Source organism: Vipera berus (genome assembly GCF_964194415.1).
Source record: "Vipera berus genome assembly, chromosome: 3".
Taxonomy (NCBI): Eukaryota; Metazoa; Chordata; class Lepidosauria; order Squamata; family Viperidae; genus Vipera; species Vipera berus.
In genome coordinates this window covers 199237191-199249700 of record NC_138204.1, presented here as the reverse complement: position 1 = coordinate 199249700, position 12510 = coordinate 199237191, and positions in this window count along the sequence as shown.

The following is a 12510-nucleotide window of genomic DNA, read 5'->3' as shown; positions in this document are numbered from 1 at the left end:
TCCTAGTTCTATTAGATCTCTCAGCGGCTTTTGATACCATCGATCATGGTATCCTATTGCGGCGTCTCAGGGGGTTGGGAGTGGGAGGCACTGTTTTGCAGTGGTTCTCCTCCTATCTCCTGGACCTCTCTCAATCGGTGTTGACGGGAGGGCAGAGATCCGCCCCAAGGCCTCTCATTTGTGGAGTTTATTTATTTATTTATTTATTTTATTACATTTATATACCGCCCTTTCCTGGAGGACTCAGGGCGGTTTACAGGGAATTAAAAACCAAAAATACAAAAGTTAAAAACCAGTTTAAAAAAGATTAAATTTATCCCTGTACAAATAAAACCCCAATTAAAATAAATTAATCCTCAGCCTGGGCCAGAGAGCTCGAAGAGCCAGGTCTTCAGGCCCCGGTGGAATGAACGGAGGTCGGGAGTTCCTCAGGGGTCAGTTCTCTCTCCCCTCCTTTTCAACATGGCGAGACCATTCGTGGTTTCGGGATGGGGTATCATCAGTACGCTGATGATACCCAACTTTTTCTCTCCACCCCGAACCAACCCAGTGATGCCCTCGCCGTGATGTCCCGTTGCCTGGAGGCAGTCCGGGTCTGGATGGGAAGAAACAGGCTTCGTCTCAATCCTGCCAAGACTGAGTGCATACCGGCATCTCGGGCTAACCAGCCTATTCCATCTTTAATGATGGCTCTTTGAGCTTTCTGGCCTGGACTGAGGGTATTAATTGGGGTTTTAATTGGTTTTTAACTAAGATTTTTATATTCAAGGTTTAATATAATCATTTTAATTGTTTTAAATTTTGTAATTGTGGTATTGTTTCTTTTAAAAAACCTTGTGAACCGCCCTGAGTCCTACGGGAGAAGGGCGGTATATAAGTCTAATAAACTAAACTAACTAAACTAAAATTTAAATAATAACACTGAAAAAGTTTAAGAAAGTTTTTTTTTAAAAAAAATTCATACTCTTGAGATATATGCTCTTAAATATATATTTTTCTCTCATTCCCACTCTTACATATTCTTTTTTCTCCATTCCTGGAGGAAGGAGTAGAATCACTGCAATGCAGTGTCTCTGACTCCTGGCTGTCAGAGATAGTTCAGAAGCATATCATGATCAAAGGTATTCAATACTGCTAAGAAATCAACAGGTTCATGAGTTACCCTTACCCCGATGCTATTAGAGATCATCCACAAGCATGATCAATACTGTTTCATTGCTACAGTATATCCAGATCTAAATCTTAAGGGTGGCCCAGATAACCTACTTGGTAGCCCTCTGGAGTTGTAATCTCTCACCTTGTTCATAAAGTTCCTTAAGAAGGAGGAAAATTCAAAAACTATCCAGCATTAATGGTTCAGCAATGTAGGTCAGTAACACTTGTAAAGGTTACATCAGCACTAAAAACTTTAGTAATTCCTGCAGATTGCAGGTGGATTCTCTTCTTTTGGAAGCCACCTTCCCACCTTCCCCATGGTAAGAGTCTGGAAAGGACAGTGTGGCAACCATTTGGGAGGCATTAAATCTACTACACAGATACTACCTGATGGATGGATGGTTGACGATTGGCAAAGTAGGTTGTTGCTTCAATACTGGCTCCTTGCTTTGTAACAGCCTCCTTGCCTGGACTCCTTGACTTAGTACTGGGGTTGGCAGTGGAGTTCCCCAGACTTATGGTTCTGGATGACTTTAATCTGCTTTCCCTGGGGGAGAAATCTGAAGTGGCTCAGAAGTTCATGACCACCATGAAAGTCATGGGCCCATCCCAAGTCATCTAGGACCTTACATGGGACAATGGTCATATCCACACCGGCTTTTCTTGTTGGAGGAGTGGCAACTTAATCTTGAGCTTTGAAAGTTATTGGTGTCTTCCCTGTTATGGTCAGATCACACCCTGGTTACCATGAGATTCTCTGATGCTTCTCTGTGCTGCAGGGAGACAGGACTTATTCTTGGCTTTTATTTTATCGGTTTATTTTAATTTTTATGTTTATTTTAAAATTGATCTTGAGTTTTTTTAACTGTTGTTGTATACCATCCAGAGTCATGTGTTTGTGAGATGGGAAGCAATATAAATATGCTAAACAAAATTAAGATAAAATAATTAAATAAAATAAAAATAATATTCTCCAACCTGTTTTCTCAGATGTGCTGAATATACAGCTGAGAAGAGATGTAGCCCATGGTCCAAGTTATCAGAAACAAGCTTATTTGGGACACAAGGCACCAATGAGTGAGCTAGATGTTTCTTCAAAATAAAATGGAATGTCAGACTCCAAATTCTTGTCACCAAATTTTTTAAATCATTCGTTTGAAGCATGAAAGTAATAGCACTGAAAGTTGTTTATAACTCATTTGCTTTTCCTTTCCTTTTTTTAAAAAGATAAGCTGATTCACCGGCTCTCAGAATAGGAACGTAATGAATACAAATTGCTATGGGTTTTACATATGAAATATCCTCCTAAATTCTAAATTTAAATGTAATTGGGGGAAAAGTTTGAAAATCAGCTTCTGTTGAATAAGTGATCCAGATGAGTTGTCATGGATCTGAATTTGTTCCCCTGGGTTCCTGCCCTTTGGCTGAACTACAGATACGCAAATCATTTGAGCTGAAATGCATATTAACCCAGAAAAGGGCTTCTCAATTATAGTGCTTTAAAGTTTGGTCAGTATTTTCTAGGAGTGCTTATGAAATTTTAAATATCTCTCCCCCTACGCTCCCCAAATTTTATTACTTTACATTGTGGGTTGTGCTCGCATTTTAACAATTATCAAACTAAACTTTACTTGTTTTCGTTATATGAATACGGCCACCTACAGGGAAGGTGGGAATACAATGTATTTAACATTATAGGTTTCACATTTAGGCAAGAAAAACCATATGCACAGGAATAGGTAACATCTGGCTCAACAGTAGTAATTCCAAATCCAAGTCCAAAAATGCCAAAGAATTTCTAGAAGCCTGGCATTCTGACAAATCAATCATTGATAAACACATAGACATTAACAGCATCTGTAGACTCTGCAAAAGAGACTATCACCCAGCCCAAAAAGAAACAAAAGGACCCATGGGGGTTGGACTAGAAGATCTCCAAGGTCCCTTCCAATTCTGTTATTCTGTTATAGAGATAGACTTGGCTTAACCCTGTATTTGTGCAGCATTTTAATTCAGTGTACTGTATGAGAGATTTCTGAATTATTGTAACAGATGTGTCCAAGTCCATGGAGATTAAACAAAGGTTAGTCCCTTAAGTTAATTTAGACTTTGGTCATGTCACACAGATTATGGTGTGCATAAAATTGGACAATGAAGTAAAGCCATGGTTCTTTGTATTTAAAAAAATGCATAAAACAAGAAGTGCAAGCTGGCCACCCTAGACAAGGAGAGAAAGAAACTATAATATACAAATATCAAAAAGCAATAATCTCACCAGTTCAATTGGGATTCAGGATTCTTGGTTTTTTTTAACCTTCTAATTTTAATCTCAAGGGCTAAAACTTTACTTGCCTTTCTCCTAGGTCAATTAATCTTCCTGTTTGTAGAAAACATAACTGGAAACTTTCTGAACAAATCAAATATTCTATAGTACAGAGTTGAGTCTGATGAATTTATCAGCACCACTGTAAAGAGAAGCCTCAGAAGTCTGACAAGACAAATGCCACATGTCCATACACACCTCTAACTATCAGGTTCTCCAAAATGAATTACTTTCATCTGTACAAGGAAAAGCTATCTGCAGATTTTGTTGTGGAAATTATATAATACATAATCTTATCTAGTGCACAGTTCAGAAAAGTAGAGAAAATTGAAAAAGAGCAGTAGTAAACTGATAAATAATTCCTTCGTCTTCATAACAATGGGTCTGGCCGATATTATTTGGGAGGAGTTTGACCCTGTGACTCTGGATGAAGTGGACAGGATCATGGGTAGATTGAGTGCCACCACGTGTTTGTTGGACCCGTGTCCCTCCTGGCTGGTTTATGCAGCTCGGGAGGTCACACGAGGCTGGCTCCAGGCAGTGATTAATGCTTCTCTGAGTGAGGGGTGCTTCCCTGCCGCCTTGAAGGAGGCGGTGGTGAGGCCCCTCCTCAAGAAACCTGCCCTAGACCCAGCCATTTTGAATAACTTTCGTCCTGTCTCCAACCTTCGCTTTCTTGTGAAGGTTGTTGAGAGTGTGATGGCATGGCAACTCCCATTGGTCCTGGAGGAAACTGAGTATCTGGACCCATACCAATCGGGTTTCAGGCCCAGGTACAGCACAGAGACGGCATTGGTCCCGCTGGTGGGTGATCTCTGGCAGGCTCGGGATAGGGGTTATTCCTCTGTCCTAGTCCTATTAGATCTCTCAGCGGCTTTTGATACCATCAACCATGGTATCCTGCTGCGACGTCTCTGGGGGTTGGGAGTGGGAGGCACCATTTTACGGTGGTTCTCCTCCTACCTCTCGGGCCGTTCGCAGATGGTTTTGGCAGGAGGACAGAGGTCAATCCTGAGGCCCCTTGATTGTGGGGTGCCTCAGGGCTTGGTCCTCTCCCCTCCTGTTCAACATCTATATGAAGCCACTGGGCGAGATCATCTGTGGTTTCGGGATGAGGTATCATCAATATGCGGATGATACCCAGTTTTTCATCTCCACCTCGAACCAACCCAGTGATGCCCTCGACGTGATGTCCCAGTGCCTGGAAGTGGTATGAATCTGGATGGGGAAGAACAGGCTCCAGCTCAACCCGGCCAAGACCGAGTGACTTTACGTATCGGCATCTCGTGTAGTCCAAGATCTTCCATCTTTGGTTATGGGGGGAGAGGTATTGCCTCCCGTTGATAGGGTGCGTGACTTAGGCATCCTCCTGGATGCACAACTCAGTTTAGAAGATCATGTTGGAGTCGTGGCCAGGGGGGCATTTGCACAGGTTCACCTTGTGCGCCCGTTGCGACCCTATCTGGACCGAGATGCTTTACGTACGGTCACTCATGCACTCGTCACTTCCCGGGTAGATTACTGCAATGCTCTCTACATGGGGCTGCCCTTGAAGACCACCCGGAGGCTTCAGCTGGTGCAGAATGTGGCCGCGCGGGTTGTGGTGGGAGCATCCCGATACTCCCATATTACACCCCTCCTGCGTGAACTGCCTTGGCTACCGGTTGCCCTCCGGGTGAGATTCAAGGTGCTGGTTCTTACCTATAAAGCCCTACATGGCTTAGGCCCGGGATATTTGCAGGACCATCTGGTGCCAGGAACGTTTTCCCATCGCCCTGTGCACTCACACAGAGAGGGCCTCCTCAGGGTGCCGTCGGCCAGACAATGTTGGCTGGCGACCCCCAGGGGGAGGGCCTTCTCTGTTGAGGCACCTGCTTGGTGGAATCAACTCCCCTGGGAGCTCTGGATGGCCCCAGACCTTCGGTCCTTTCGCCCTGACCTTAAGACATATCTTTTCCAACAGGCTGACCTGAACTGATGATAATGGGTTTTTTAATTATGATTTTAAATGTTTTTATTGGTTTTAGTGGGACTTGGACACAATTTAATTCTTTTTTAATATTTGTATTTATTTGCATTTTATTGTTGTTAGCTGCCCTGAGTCCTTCGGGAGATAGGGCGGCATACAAGTCTCATTATAAATAAATAAATAAATTAGGGAGGGAACATCGGTTGGTGAAGCTTTTTATTCATTTCATCAATTGTTCTAAAGTAACTGTTTCTCCAGAGCTCAAGAGCATTTCAGTATTTTTTCTTCTTCATTTGAATGAAGTATCTGTGACCATTGTTGCTCAAAGAAGTTATGGAAACGGGACCATTTTAAGTGGACAAGAAGAGACAAATACAACAGATACCATGGAAAATCGGGAAACTGTCTTCACAGTTCAAAACTGTTTTTGTAATTTTTTAAAATGTTTTTAACACTTGTTAACAATAAAGGGATGCGGTGGCTAAGTGGGTTAGGATGCTGAGCTTGTCGATCAGAAGATCGGCAGTTTGGCGGGTCAAATCCCAAGTGCCACATAGCAGAGTGAGCACCTGTTACTCGTCCCAGCTTCTGCCAACCTAGCAGTTCAAAAGCACGTAAAAATGCAAGTAGAAAAATAGGGACCACTACGGTGGGAAGGTAACAGTGTTCTGTGCGCCTTTAGCGTCTAGTCATGCCGGCCACATGACCACGGAGATGTCCTCGGACAAGCGCTGGCTCTTCGGCTTTGAAATGGAGATGAGCACCGGCCCCTAGAGTTGGAAATGACTAGCACGCATGTGTGGGGGAACCTTTACCTTTACCTTTAACAATAATGATTTTAGATAGTTATTGTTTTAGTTTTGTTGTTTGCCCCCCCCCAGAGTCACTTGCTTGTGAAACTGGCAGCTATGTAAATTAATTAAATAAATGAATACATAAACAAACTGTTAAGGAGAAAGGTGACAGACCTGGCAAAAATGTGCACATCATGAATATGACCTTCAGAATCCAGAGGGATCGGAGCAATGTTGCTTTTTATGCCAATTCTACACAGTTGTTTAATTTTCTAACCTCTATTCCTCATTACTAGCCATATGTCTTTTCAACTGATTGGTGCCATGAAATCATGAGCATTTGCCAAATCTTCATTTTAGAGGTTACTGATGCTCAAATGTTCTGCACAGATGGCAATAAGTCTTGTGCAGTTGTGTTGTGTGCTCTAGCTTATGTCTAGGAGGCCTAATAGCAATTTCAGAACCCAGTAAATACTCCTTTTTAAACATTGGTTTAAAATGCATGCCACTATTTTGAACCTAGGGATAATAAACAGAAAGAAAATGGTTCCTTGTGCTAAGTGTGTGTGAAAATTTGCACAGTAAATGAGACTGTAGCATAACTATCATGTTTCAGTTGAATGGAAGAAAAGAGACAGAAAAGAAAATCCTTTGGTTTTTCATTTAGTTTTGTCACATGCTGCACTAATTCAAGGCAAAAGAAGAATTATTCTTTTGACACAATATCAGTTTACTATTTATCCTTCACTGCTTAGGTGAGATGCCTGTTCGATTGGTCTCGACAGTTAAGTAAAATGGATAATTCTTTTCAGAACAGTTAATTTTTGCTGTGTTTTGGATAGTTGTCTGTTCAGTGATAACATCTGTACCTTTCCTTCTCATCTTGTACAAGTAAAACTTTAGCTGGAAATGGAACTTTAAGGAGAAAAATGTGGGTTATTGATTTTTTTTTACTTAAATTGTACACACATCTGCTTCTGTTATCTTCTCAGGATAGGTCACATCGCCTTGAATCCTTCTTGATCTTGTCCTTTCTTCTGTGTGATTGTCAGCAAAGTGGACTAAACGAGTTTTTGAATTTTCTCTTTCATCAGAAATAAGCTTCTCCAAAGTCAGCTAATGTTTACAGGACATAGGAATATTGGACTGAAATGAATAAACACTAACAATAAATGGTGATGTGGAATTAAAAGGAAAGCTTTGTCATTTTGCTTAAGCTAAGAGGGAATTTTGAAGATGTCAAGTATCTCTTGTTATAAAGGATGAGAAAGTATCCAATACTTCCTACCTGCTAATAGAAAGCCCATGAAAGAAATCCAGGATTCATTGTAATATATGACCAAATACTATCATTCTTGTAGAAAACTGGTGCATTATCCATCTTACAAATATTTCCACAGTTCACCTTCATATTGTTTCACTGAATGCAAGACAATTTTATAGGCTAAGTCACAGATCCACAATCTGAATTCCCATGGAATCAAACAACCCTACAAACACTTTAAATTGGTGATTAGCAGTGTCTCCAAAAGTAGTCATCCAGTAGATTTTAATCTAAAGAGAAAAAAAGAAAAGAAAGAATGGGTATACCTGTATGTAGAAATATAGAAATGGGTCCTTCTCCCCCACCCCTCTCTCTCCATGAGTAAGTGTGTATATGAATATGTGCACACAGATGCTATACATGAACACTCCAGCACCACAGATGAACCAACTGCTAGTAGCTCTCACCCAGATTGGCTAATAAAAGGAAAGACTGTGCTGCTTATGCAAGTTCCCCACAAGAGAACAACACTGTCCAACTACTAGCCAATAACCTGTCTTCCCACAACATGGAAACTAAATCAGAATAACAGAGTTGGAAAGGACCTTGGAAATCTTCTAATCCAACCCCCTGCTCAGGCAGGAAACCCCATACTATTTCAAACAAATATTTGTCTAATTTCTTCTTAAAAACCTTCAGTGTTGGAGCAGCCCCAACTTCTGGAGGCAAGATGTTCCACTGATTAATTGTTCTAATTGTCAGGAAATTTCTCCTTAGTTGTAGGTTGCTTCTCTCTTTGATTAGTTTCCATCAATTGTTTCTTGCCCTACCTTCAGGTGCTTCAGGTACCTCTTCTTTGTGTAGCCCCTTAGATATTGGAACACTGCTATCATGTCATCCCCTAGTCCACAGGTCTGCAACCCGCGGCTCCGGAGCCGCATGCGGCTCTTTCAGCCGTCTCCTGCGGCTCCCAGTCCTCTGCCATGTGCAGTCCAAAAAAAAAAGTGGGGCTAAAAAAGTTCAACCAATCAATTTAAATATGCAGGGTAGGTGCATATCTCGCCTTGGCTCCACTCTTCAGTCAAACCCTGTTCTGCACATGTGCGCATATATGCGCATGTGCACACATTTTTTGTGGCTCCCAGCTTTTCCTTTTGAGAGGGAACCGGTTCCGAGTGGCTCTTTCACTGTTTCAGGTTGCTGACCCCTGCCCTAGTCCTTCTTTTCATTAAACAAGACTTACCTAATTCCTGCAACCATTCTTCATATGTTTTATCCTCCAGTCCCCTAATCATCTTTGTTGCTCTTTCTTATCAGGTATCAAAGTCCTTCAGGTATTATAGTTGCCAAGTTATAAGACCATCTGGACATGTACATGAATACAGCTCAAAAAGGCATTGGGAACAACAACAAAGGCTGATAAAGCTAGAATCTAGACAGATGAATCTAAGCGTAGTCTGGCTTGATTACAGGAAAGCTTATGTAATGCCACACACATGGATATGTCAATGCCTGGCATTATACAAAAATCCCAGAACACTAAGAACTTCCTTCAAGAACTCAATGGGAATGTGAAAGACAACACTGAAGGTAAACTCAAGAGACACTAGAAACCAGAAGCCTGTGTGTTTTAGTTCTGTCTTAGGAATAACACCAATTAGGTGTCTTTAACCAATCACTCTCTCAGCCCTAGGAAGAAGACAAAGTACTTCTGAAAAACCTTACCAATAAAACTGCAGGGACTTGTCCCAGCAGTCATCAGTAGTCAAGAGTAATTGAAAAGCACACACATAAACACAAGGGTCAGTATAAATTAAGGTATCCCTGCAGATTTTACTCTGCTAGTCATTGCCCACTATAGGGTGCAGTGCTCATCTTTGTTTCAAGGGCCATTGAACCATCACTGTTTGAAGACATTTCTATCTTCAGTCATGTGGCCAGCATGACATCACAGAATGCTGATACCTTCCCACCAAAATGGTACCTATTTATCTACTTGCATTTGCATGCTTTTGAACTGCTAGGTTGGCAGTAGCTGGGGCAAGGACGGGAATTCACCCTGTCACATGCTCTTGAACCTAAGCTGCTGGCTTTCCAGACAACAAGTCCAGCATCTAAGCCACTACATAAATTCCACTTTTGTTCTAGACTCACCTATTTCTTCATTTTATGCAATTTTGAAAATGCAAGCCTTCACCTGACACAAATGCAGAAGCATGGCCTTTCATACAAAATATGTGCTTCCTAGGTTGAGTGATGTTTATCCAAATAGAACTGTTATACCTGCATAAGTTAAATGACAGTTGATCAATAGTAGAGCAAAGAAATTGGATGTATGAAAATATTTCTAATGCATATTAATAACTCCCTCCCCCTCCTTCATTGATTATCTAAAAAAATCAATAGCTATAAAATCCTATTCAACAAAATTACTTTGCAGCTTAACCCCCCATTCATAAAAACCAATGTTAAGAATATTAACAAATCAAAGACAATCAGCACCATTTAAAGGAATATGATATACAACAGAATGCATAGTTTCATGATTAATATAAAACTCAAATGCTGTGAGGAACATAAGGAATGATCAGAGTTAAAGGAGAAAGCAAGGACAGATACTGATGGAATGGTGATCAGAAAAGATTTGTGTGTTCATCAAGAGATTTTTTTTAAAAAAAACTCATAAAAATTATCCAGGACTACTTAACGTCTGACATCTAAAATCTGTAAGGAACAAAATGTTGATGTACCAACTTTTTCCTTTGCTTCAGATTTGGCTTTCAATTGGTTTCTTCCTTTTATTATTCTGTGGCAGCAGTGTATATTATATTGTTATTGCTTGTGCAAATTGCCTACAGTTAGATAAAACCATAAAAATTAACCTTAAGAATTGTAGTTTTCAGCAGACCTGGAGATAATATACTGAATACCACTTTACAATGCTTTGGTAAGGCCACACCTGGGATACTGCATCCAGTTTTGGTCACCACGATGTAAAAAAGATGTTGAGACTCTAGAAAGGGTACAGAGAAGAGCAACAAAGATGATTGGGGGACTGGAGGCTAAAACATACAGGGAACGGTTGCTGGAATTGGGTATGTGTAGTTTAACGAAGAGAAGGGTGAGGGGTGACATGATAGCAGTGTCCCAATATCTCAGGGGCTGCCACAAAGAAGAGGGAGTCAAGCTATTCTCTAAAGCACCTGAAAGCAGGACAAGAAGCAATGGATGGAAAGTAGTCAAGGAGAGAAGCAACCTAGAACTAAGGAGAAACTTCCTGACAGTTAGAACAATTAACCAGTGGAACAACCTGCCTCCAGAAGTGGTGAATGCTCCAACACTGGAAGTTTTTAAGAAGAGACTGGACAGCCATTTGCCTGAAATGGTATAGGGTTTCCTGCCTTAGCAGGGGGTTGGACTAGATGACCTCCAAGGTCCCTTCCAAATAATAATAATAATAATAATAATAATAATAATAATAATAATAATAATAATAATAATAATAATAATAATAATAACAACAACAACAACAACAACTATTATTATCATTATTATCATCATTATTATTATTATTATTATTATTATTATTATTATTATTATTATTATTATTATCATTATTATTAATGTTTAATGGCTTTGAGGTGCAAGCCTCATAGCTGAAACATTTGCTTAATATTCAGACAGTTTCAGTTCTACAGCCTCTTCCACCTCCCAAGATCTTGTGATGCCACTAGGGTTAATCCTAATAAAGATACTACTGAGCTATGAATATTTTTCCCCATCAACCAAATAAAGTATGATTGTTTCTTATTTTGTCTTTAAAATCATAAAATGAAGTCTCTAACTGTAGAAATTTTAATAACAAACAAAAACTATATGCATTTTATGATAGCGCTATCGTAATATTTTTTTAAAAAATATTCTAAACTACTGTGTAATTTACAGTAGAATATTATTGTCTAGGATGAGATGTGACTGAATGCAAGTTGATTACATTTAACATTCTGTGCAAGGTTGCTGGCATAAGATGTGTAATGTAGTGCAGGATGGTGCAGTGTTGTGTTGTTTAGTTTATCATACTCCGCGAGCTGCATTGGCTTCCGGTTGCACTCTGGGTGAAATTCAAGGTGCTGGTGATGACCTATAAAGCCCTAAATGGCTTGGGTCCGGGATATTTGAGGGAACACCTGCTGCCGGCATCAAGTTCCCTTCATCCTGTGCGCTCCCACAGGGAGGGCCTTCTCAGGGTGCCGCCGGTAAAAGACTGCCGGCGGATAACACCCAGGGGGAGGGCCTTCTCTGTGGGTGCACCTGCCCTTTGGAACCAGCTGCCCGTGGAGCTTAGGACTGCCCCTCACCTTTGCTCATTTCGCTGGGACCTGAAGACCTGGCTCTTTAAGCTTTCCAGCCCATGCTGAGAGTTTTAATTGGGGATTTTATATTTCTACTTCAGGGACTGAATTTAATCATTTTTAATTGTTTTTTTAATTTTTGTATTGATGTTTTAAACACCTTGTAAACCGCCCTGAGTCCTACAGGAAAAGGGCGGTATATAAATCTAATAAAATCTAAATCTAAATATTTGCATAAGAAAAGGAAAGATTATTAAATTGATAGCAGTGATAAAGTATTAAAGTGCCAGAGGAACATTAGGAAGTAAAGCTAAAATGGACTAGTCAATTCTATTATTTTGTTTATTAAAACCACAAAATATATTATAAATCTATGGTTTTAATAAATAATACTTGGGGTTGGCAACTTTGAGTTGGACTGGTTAGTCTTTACTCTGCTGATTTTTTTGTCTTGATGGAGATAAGCCCTAAGGCCAAGAGACAAGACACAACCTAGAAATATGTCAAAAAAGCAAAAAGAAATGCTACAGGACCTGTCTATCTAATACAGGTGACTTGATAAGAGTCAAAGCTGATGGAAGATCAAAGGTTTCACAAGGCTGGTTCACAGAAGAAAATGGGCTTCAGCATTTGTAAGCCTTTCCTTAACTCTA